Source organism: Panicum virgatum, chromosome 8N, assembly GCF_016808335.1.
Source record: "Panicum virgatum strain AP13 chromosome 8N, P.virgatum_v5, whole genome shotgun sequence".
In the NCBI taxonomy this organism is placed as follows: domain Eukaryota; kingdom Viridiplantae; phylum Streptophyta; class Magnoliopsida; order Poales; family Poaceae; genus Panicum; species Panicum virgatum.
The window spans coordinates 50,558,186-50,568,566 of NC_053152.1; the positions used below are offsets into that span (position 1 = coordinate 50,558,186).

Below are 10,381 nucleotides of genomic sequence, written 5' to 3' on the forward strand. Positions count from 1 at the left end.
GCAGGTAACGTACATATCTCTTTAAAATTACATCAAGTGTTCCTACATATTTACTAATATCACATACAGGATACGATCCAGCTACTGCGTTCGGCCATACTGGAATGTTTAGAGGGACAGCACCAGTTGGCGGACCGTATCCAGGGATGGTACCGGGGCCACAGATACCGGCGTACACAGGTTAATTTATGTTTCGTATTTCGGTTTCTACATGTCATTACGAAATATACGAGCGTACGCTAACATCCACATTTTTTGCGTAGGATTCTACCCCGATGCGGGCGCCGGACCTTCTTCTTCCTCCTTTCGACCAGATAACGAGACATTCACCTTAGACGACTTCGACAGCTTGAGTCCAGAAGAGCCTGCCGCGCAAGGTGACCCCGATGTCTTGGGGTATTCACAGCTAGGAGGAGCACCACTTGGGATCTCTCAGCAGCAGACACCGCAGCCCCTTGCGCGTCCTGAGCGACAGGTGAGGTCTCCGGATGTTCTCACCTACTCCGAGGGACATGTCCGTGCCCAGCAGAGGGCTAAGAGGGTCCGACGCCCTAGGGGTGGTTAGATGTATATGATGTTTATTTGTAATGAGATAGCTGTGGACCTTTTATTTGTATCCGATGTTTATGATTGTGGTAGGTTACTTGTCATTTGTTTTTATAGATATTATTGATGTGAACTTATTATGTTTGTGGGTTCCATAATGCTCGTGAAATAAGGGAAGTTCTTGCGATTTTTTCCCGTGATTTAATGAAGGACAAGTTACGTGCGGTAGGAGTTAGCGGCCGAGATCTTGCCGACGATGATGACGAATACACGCTCGAATAGCTCAAAATAGGTCCCTGGAAAAATAAAAGTCCCTAGAAAAAAAAAGAGGGGGGCCTGTCGCCCCCCCCAACGGGCGACAGGGGCCTGTCGCCCGAGGGGTGGGCGACAGGCCCCTGTCGCCTCGTTGGGGGGGCGACAGGTCCCCCTTTTTTTTTCTCCAGGGACTTCGTTGCAAATTTGAAGAAAAAAAATTACACTTTGGGCCTGTCGCCCTATGGGAGGGCGACCGGGGTATATTTTTGAAATATTTGAAAACGGACATATATTTTTGAAATTTTAATTTTTAAAAAATATAAAAATGAAAAAACCGCATAACATACTACTACCATATATGGGCTTTTTTTTCCTTTGAGCTTGTGCACTCTTCCTTGTTGGATCTGTCTATTTTTAGTTGGAATTTTTTTTTGAAACAAATTTAGTTGGGAATCGAAAACATTTTTTTGGATAATTCCATCCGATTCCTTCCTCAAAAAAAGAAGAAAAGTTATTCTACACGATTTTTTATTTATATTCCGATTTCGATAGCACAAGCTGAAAGATGTGAACAAGTGGCATGAGATGTGGAAGGCAGGCACCCATGGAATGCTGAGATGCTCTTTGTTCTCCACTACTCTGCATCTATCATATCAATAATCTATCTCTCCATTCATGTATGTATAGTGTATTGTTTTTGTTTGTACACAAAAGAATGACAAATGTACGGTACATCCTGGTAGCTAGGCTAGGTGCATAGCTGGTTGCAGAGGTCGTTGATCCGGTCCTGCGACGCGCCGGCGATGAGGTAGGTCCGGTTCCTGCCGGAGCCCTCGCAGAGGAGGGTGAGCGTGTCCTCCCGCTGCGTGGCCGTGCAGACGGTCGGCGACGAGTCGCACCTCCACCGCCTGGTCGGGACGCAGCTCAGGTAGCGGCACCAGGAGCAGTGCTCGTTGGCGTCGTAGCCCCGGAACAGCAGCACCGTCGCCGCCGTCAAGCCGGCCACCAGCAGCGCGGCGGCGCCCACCCACAGCACGTACTGGTACGTCTTGTGCTTCCGCCGCCGGCGACCTGCTGCTGCTGCTGCTCCGGCGCTCTGATTCTGGTTGTGGTTCTGGTTATTGACCATGAGCCACGCGAACTGCGGGCGGATGAGGAAGACGAAGCCGAGGAGGAAGCCGGAGACGAGGCCTCCGATGTGGGCGAAGTTGTCGACCCGGGGGAGGAGCCCCAGCGCGAGGTTCACGGCGATCACCGCCACCAGCGACACCAGCGCCGCCGCCTTGTTCGCGTAGAGCGACCAGTTGGTGATGAGCTCCGAGAGCATGGAGCCGACGAGCCCGAAGAGGGCGCCGGACGCGCCCACGGAGACGCTGGAGCGGATGAAGAGCGCCGACAGCAGGCTGCCCCCGAAGCCGGAGATGAGGTAGACGAGGCCGACCCGCACGAACCCGAACTCCTGCTCGAGGCGGACGCCGATGAAGAGGAGGCAGAGCATGTTGATGAGCAGGTGGACGACCCCGCGGCGTGAAGCCACATGCAAGTGAGCAGACGCCAGCCCTGCCGGCCGTGGACAACCTTGGGCACGTCCAGAGCACCCATCTTCACCAACCTGCCATTAGAGCAGTGCCATTTTTTCAGATAAAAAATATTTTAATTTTATTTTTTATGAGTAATTTTAATTTTAATTTCCCCTCTAAAAAACCCTGATTTAATTTGAGCAGGTCATCACAGACAGATGGCATGCATCATCATCAGACACCTACTACTCTTGTTTGACCTTTGCATTGCAGCAGTGGTGCCTAATGTAAAAGATTCAGAGTCTGTGCACGCAGACTCATGAACATGATCATGAGCAGAGAATGCATCATGGACCGGACCGAATCAAACATGATATGACCAAATAAATGATTGGTTGGGATCGATCACATAACATCTAGAGTTGACAAAGCAAAGCAGCAACTGCATGCATGCGTGTACATACAGGCAGGGCTGGTTACAGCAGAGTATTTTTCTTCTCCAAGCAAAGCTAAGCGTCAGTTTCAGATAGCGATTCCTATCACCCAGCCGCAAAAGTCAAATTACAAACTCATGAGCAAAGAAGGAACAAATTGAAGGAAGGCTTTGACACCTACAAGACCACTATCCAGGAGGCAAAGATTGATGATGCATTAATAATTATCTTGTTTGCTCATCATCGATCAGTACATACATATAACTAAATGCGGTGCTCACATTTCGAAATGAAAAACTGATGAGAAACTTATACTATTTAAACGTATGCACTGATTGATTATTGTTCGTAGAAATATGAGGTCTAGATAGTGTTTGCTTGCTTTGGTGATGCCGCAAGCAAAGCACAGGAAGGAACAGAGGAGGGACAGCGAGAAGCAAGTGAAACGAAAGCAAACGTACGTTGCGGATGATGGGCCGAGGAGCGGGTTCTCCCTGAGCGGCTGGAAGGCGAACCGGCCGAGGAAGGCGGCGGCGCAGTTGGTGTTGTGCTTGGGGCAGTCGTTCACGTACATGGTGACGAGGAAGAGCGCGACGCAGGCGGCGGCGGCGGCGGAGACGATCCAGGGGGACCAGCGGCGGTAGTAGGGGCGCGGCACCGGCGGCCTGATGAGCTGCTGCTGCTGGTGCTGGTGCGGCGGCGGCCTGGTGGGGTGCGGGTACTGGTGCGGCCCCTCGTGGGAGTAGGGCCGCTCGACCAGCACCTGGACGTCCTCCTCCTGGGCGCCGGCGGGCTTCATCGTGGATGGAGCTGAGCTGCTTGTGTGCGTGCGTGGCGATGGGTGGATCGGAGAGGCAGGCCGGCCGGCCAGGGGATGAGGGGAATATGAGAGAAGAAGATTGCAAGGGAGGGAAGGCAAGGACGGAGGGAGAAGCAGCGTGAGGAGGAAGGGGAGGAATGAGTAGAAGCACAGAAGAGGAACAGCAGAGCAGCAGGAGGTGGTGGTGGTGGTCGGTGAGCGCGCGCCGGGGGAGGACTGGAGGAGGTGAGCAGGTGAGCAGCCAGGGCTTGTGCTTACCTTTGCTTGCTTGGTTTGCTTTGCTTTGTTGCCGGCCTGGGCCTGGGCCTGGGAATGGATCCTGCTGCATGCCTGCATTCCTGCCTGTGACAACTGCTCGTCTTCTCTGCTCTGGTAATCAATCTAATCTATTCTGGCCTGGTCATGCTCATGCCAAAAACAAACGCGTCCGTCCGTTTGGAATTGCCAATTTGAAGAGAGAGCCACCGCGGTCTGTTAATTTAAACCATAGCCATCTTAATAATCAAGCTTAAACCACGGTTGCAACAACAACAACAGATGCATCCAAGTCAGAGTGCTAGGCTGCTAGCTGCTTCCTCGTCCCGCCCGCGCCGGACGTCCTCATCGATCGATCATCTTAAGTAGTACAACCATTTTTTTTTTGAGATAGAAGTAGTACAACCATTATTTATTATTATATATATGAGTTAACGAATTGTTGGCAGATAGCTGTGCATACACTAGTTTTTCTCGGGAGTGAGATAACGCGCGACCTATTGCGCTTTAGGGATCGCGCGACCCCCTCCGCCTTTTAGGAGCGTCTCTAATTTTATGCATGCAGAATTCAACTAGAGCAGGAACGAAAGATATGGCCGTACATGGAGTAGTCAGTGACTCCGGGTCCCACCACATGCAAGATGAGTGTAAGCTAAAAAAATCTTTTATCTCCCTCGTTCGAACTCCGTTTTCAAAACCGATTGCACTATTGTGTTCTAGATGACGAGGCGAACAAAATTAGATCTCACTTGCATATGTTTTAATGACGTTTTGCAACAGGAGTAAGTTGCTATATGTTACACACATAAGTTGCCGCAAAAAAGAAGATGTCACACACATAAATTGTAAGGTACAAGTTACCACAAAATGTGTTACAATTGGGATCTAGTTTTCATAAAAAACAAAGTTACCACAAACCCATAACTTGTTATAAACATATACTAGTTGCCACAAAATCGAAGATGTCATATACATGAATTGCCATAAAATAAAAATGGTATCATACACATGAGTTGCTACAAAAATAGATAGTGACATACACATAAGTTACCACAAAAGTGTCATACATATACACATGAGTTGTCCTAAAAACACAAAATGTGCAATACACATGAGTTGCCATGAAAATAGACAGTTCCATACACACGAGTTGCCACAAAACTGGAGGTGTCATATACGTGAGTTGTCACACATAAGATATAAGTTGCCGTAAAAAAAATTTATAGGTTAACACAAAAAACATAATTTGTTATAGAATATAGTTGTCACAAACGAAATCTATCATATATATAGGTTATCATAAAATGAAAGTTGTAATACATATAAAACAAAAGCTGCCACAATTAAAACAGAATCTATTATATGCATGAGTTGCCATACATATAAGACGTGTTGTAAATCTATTGACATCTTATGTTTGGACAGATTATGTATATGACAACTTATATCTTATTTGTATGGCAACTTATGTGTATTAACCCTTTTGTTTTGTGGCAACTTATTTAATAATATCAAATTTAAATTTAAACATAAGTTGCTATTAGTGTAAAATATCATCAAAACACATACAAAGTGGGGTCTAGTTCTGTTTGTCTCGTCGCGTAGAACACAACGGTGCAATCGATTCTCGAAACGGAGCTCGTACGAGAGAGATAAAACCTTTTTATGGAGAAGCTTTTTGCTAAAAAACACATAGCCTTTGCATCGGAGGGAGAGATACATAAATACTTCTCAAAGGAAAAGTAGGCACGTGGGCTGCCCTGATAGGTCGTGGCGGGCTGATGAGTGGTCGCAAGCATGCAGAGGAGTTGGGCTCTCTTCGGCCATGCGATCTTGATCTGGGCCAAGTCAGGCCGAGTTACGGTCGCGCTGGTGGGCTGCGTGGGGGTCGCGCGCTTCGGGTAGCACAATTGAAGATAGGCCACTTTCAAAAGTTGGTTAGGCCCATCGGCAATTGACATCTTGTCGTGGGCTCCTACAACCACATGGACCGAATTACCGTTCCAGGTGCACATGTATATAAATTAAAGAGTTACGCTGCTTCTTTTTATATTGTGATTGCTACCACGTGACACATTGACCACAAACTAAGACAAACGTCAATCATAATAACTAGTACATTGATATGAGCTGCATATATACCTACTACGACTATATAAGTAGTACTGGGAATATAATATAAACCCAGTATAGTATTCCCTTCTGGTCAATTTAATTGTGTTAGTCGCCAATCTAATACAAAAGAATCTATTCTAGGTTGATTAAGCTAATAAGCAACTAACTCATCACGCATGCATCTTCTCCATCTACTCCTCGTCATATCCTTTCTTTTCTTATATCAGTTAACGAATTGTTGGCAGATAGCTGTGCAAACACTAGTTTTTTTAGCAAAGAAAAAAAAAAAAGCAAAGTGCAAACACTAGTTAGGGTAGCACAATTGAAGATGGGCCACTTTCAAAGGTTGGTTAGGCCCATCGGCAACTGTGAGTTATTTTTTCTTCTTTTTGGGGGTTGGGCCTATCGTCAATTGACGTCTTGTCGTGGGCTGCTACAACCACATGGACCGAATTACCGTTCCAGATTAAGCCATGTACTAGTATGCAGCAGTATGTATGTGTGTGTATCCTCCCTCCTAGCTACACGTACAACTTTAATTAATTTATTGTTGTTGTTGTTATTGTTGTTGTTATAATAATAATAACATCATAATGCGAAGGTCTTTCGACAAGAAGATGAAACAAATTCAGTCATCGCCAAACGGTGTAAAGAAGATTTAATTCTCTGGTCTAACAGGTGCTCGTCCCCATTTGATAAGATGATGATTGTAGAGTGGAACAATATTTTCCCTTTGGAGTAAAGTCTTTTAGGCACTAGCTAGTTTTTTTTCTAGTTTCTCTCCCTTTTCCTGCTAGTTCTCTAGCATCCTGTAGAGTACTCTTTAAAATTCTTGTAATTAATGTGTTGGTATGTTTTGCAATAAAAATCTAGGCACCCTAAGAGCAACTATTATAATAGACTGTAAGTAGGCTAAATGTTGGGGTGGAAGAGAAAAAAAAGGAAAGAGAGGAGAAGCAGGACGTAAGCTTACAACCGGTTTCGACACAGTAACCAAGAAATCTTGTGTGAGAGACAGGTGGACCATGTATTAATGATGAAGAACTAAACCACTATACGAGTAGGCTGAGAGGTAAACTATAAGAATCCTTACAGCCAACAGGTTAAATTATTAATTTTGCTCTAAGGGTGCCGTAGTTTTTTTTTTAAAAAGAGTTACGCTGCTTTTTATATTGTGATTGCAACCAAGTGACACATTGACCGCAAACTAAGACAAAAGGTCAATCAATCATATGGTACGTTGATACGAGCTGCATATATACCTACTACGACTATATAAGTAGTACTGGGAATATAATATAAACCCAGTATATTATTCCCTTCTGGTCAATTTAATTGTGTTAGTCGCCAATCTGCTACAAAAGAATCTATTCTAGGTTGATTAAGGCTCTCCGTACTCATCACTTTCTAAATTCACTCTCCAAAAGAAATATTCCTACTTGGTCATCGAGATTCTCCTCTCTATATTCAGTTTCGCTGTGCTCGTTCACTCTCTATATCTCTACTCTATCCTAACTATCACATATTTTATTCAACCATCTCCACCTAACATCTCATTTTTTTTCTCTCTTTTATTCTCCCCTTCTTTTCTTTCCCCTCGTCCGTCTCGCTCCCCTCCCCTGCTCTCTGTCTCTCTCTGTCGACCCGCCGCCGCTAGCCTCTCTCCCTCCCTCGCAGCGCGGAGGCGCCGCCGCCCATGGTGTGTCCGGCCACGCCACCTCGCTGGTGAGCCTCGGGCTCGGCCCTCCGCCCCCTCCCATGGCCGCGCGGCAAGCGGGTGGCTCCAGGTGGCCAGCGCGCCGAGCGCCTGAGGCCGGGGGCGGCGAGGTCCATGAGCGGACGGGGCGGGGGCCAGGACATGCCCCGGCGTGTCCGTGCAGGGGCCCCGCGCGGCTCGAGCTCCGGCCTCCCACCGTCGTCCTCGCGCCGGAGCGGGCGGGGCGGCCACGGCGAGCCGGAGCAGCCCTGGCGGAGCGGCCAAGGCGGCGGGCCACGGCCACGGCCCCTCCCCTGCAGCAGTGGCCAAATCCGGCCCCGGCGCGACCCCTGGCTGCGGCGGCGGGCCTGCGGCACCTGCGCGAGCTCGAGCTCGGCGGCCTCGACGGCGAGCCCAGGCTCGGGGTGGCAGCGGCTGTCCTTGCGGCCCCTGCTCCCCTGCCGCGCAGCGTCCCTCCTCTCCACGGCGCCTCCCTCCCTTCCTCGCGGGGCCATGGCGACCACCTCGCCGCGCCAGCTCGCGGCCGAGCTGCAGCGGCCCGCGGCGTGCGGCGGCGCGGCCGGGGCGCCCCGCGGCATGCGACGTCGTGGCGGGGCGGGGGACGACCGGCGCGGATCCCGGCGTCGCCGGCCGGATCCAGGCGGTGCCGGCGTCCTTGCTCCCCTGCTCCTCCGTGCGCCGGCGAGCTCGAGTAGGGGCGGCGGCCATGCCGGACGCGCGGCGAGGCGGGGCGAGGCGGGCAGCGCTGGGCGAGAGGAGGTGCGGAGCACACGCCGGGAGGCGGGCCCGCGCCATGTCGGCGGATGGAGAGCGCGCGCTACTGCGATCGGAATAGAGAGCCCGGAAGGCAACGCCAAAATAGCACGCACTTTACAGTGTGCCGCTGCAGCGGAAAAATAGGCAAATCCGACTGCATGCAGCCTCCGTGGCGCATACCGTGCGGGATGCAGAGCGCCGGTGCGGGCAGCCTAAGCTAATAAGCAGCTAACTGATGACGCATGCATCTTCTCCATCTACTGACTACTACTCGTTATAGCCTTTCTTTTATTTTCTTCATCGTTTTTGGGTCAAGACTGGCTGCTTGACTTTTTTGACCCTCCTGCTGCTGCTTCCCCGTGTCACCTCACCTCATCTTCTCGGACAGCAACGAGCTAAACGGCAACTGCTCTCTGTAGCACTGATGATGCGTTACAAATGGCAACTGCTTCAACAGTTCATCTTTAATATCAACCTCCATTTCCAAATACTTGTCATTTTTAATTATTTTATTTACTTTATCCAAAATACGATTTCCTATTTTACCCTCACCTGAATATTATATGAATGTTCCAAAAAAATTAAAAGGTTCCTTTACAACAAGGATATTTTCAAAAGATGAATTGCCTTGGTATTCGTGTTGTGGTCAAAGTCGCCATGTATTTTGAAACCGAGGTTAGTAACAGTTAACTGGATCCCGTGGGTTAAAATATATTCTACTTCTTTCTTCGTCTTCATCGTTATCTGAGAGCACACATGGTCGTGGACGCTCGCCGAGCGCCTCCCCCACCTCCGCTCTTGCATGTGCACCCGTCGAGCGCTACCTCGCGCTCCACGCTTGTTTGTGCCCGCGACGGCCACCGCCCTCGCCTTCGCGCTTGCCTCCACACTCCGCTCGAACGCCGGCGGCCCATCTGCTCCCCACGCTGCCGCACGCGCGCGTAGGCCACGCCCCTCGTCCCCGTGCTAGAGGCGGCGCCATTCTTCCCCACGACAGAGCTCCGATAGCGGAAAACCATGGCCAGCGACTGTCACTCGAGTGCTGCCTCCCCTGTGACGCCGACCGTTCTGCCTTCTGGTCTCAGCACGGTAAAAACTACATTGGCGGGCCCGCTGGTCTCGAACCATGTGCTAACGAGGGTCGCCTAAGCACTAGTAAAACAATATTGACAGCTTTAACGGCCCGTTGCGGGTTCCCTAACAGTCAAGATGCATTGCATCTGTCAATACTGTCATTCTTAATGGGAGTTTTATGGACATTAAATAGAATGTCATGTGAGCATTTTTAATGATGCGGTGGTATATTAAATGAAGAGATATGTGAAATGAGTTTTATGATTATAAAATCCCGTGTAGTACACTGTTTATCCAAACAGCTTGCGTCTTGCATGTAATCTAGAAAATAATAATAGGTAAAATCATACATTGAGGGAAGGCATTCCATCCTAATTCTAAATATTTTTTAATGTGTCACTCTAGTTAATCGTGTTTATGAAACTTGCTACTGACTTGTAGATTGAGATGAACCCCGGAATGCAAGCAACATATGCCTGGCTGGCGTTTATTGGCCGACTCAACGCTCGTGCGGCCCAAAAGTCGTGGCAGCTGACGTAAGAGTGTTGTCTACGTAGCGGCAGCCAAACAATGGATCGCAATCAAACCGTGGGCGTGTCAGCTAATCCTTCTTTCCTAGGTCTGGTTTATATGCAAAATTTAAAATTTCAAAACTATCACATCGAATATATAAGGCACACACATAAAATGTTAAATCTAGACGAAATAAAAAACTAACTGCATAGTTTGCTTGTAAATTACGAGACGAATCTCGTCCAATAAGCCTAATTAGACCATAATTAGATACTAAATTTCTACAATAATTGCTAGAGTAAATATATAATAATGATGAATTAATTAGTCCTAATAAATTTGTCTCGTTGTTTATAAATGGGTTCTATAATTAGTT

At 48.4% G+C, this 10,381-nt stretch overlaps 1 pseudogene; it reads right to left on the reverse strand.

The window, feature by feature from the left end:
• Positions 1 to 1,447: 1,447 nt before the first annotated feature.
• Positions 1,448 to 3,946, reverse strand: LOC120686899 (annotated as a pseudogene).
• Between the last annotated feature and the right edge of the window lie 6,435 nt (positions 3,947 to 10,381).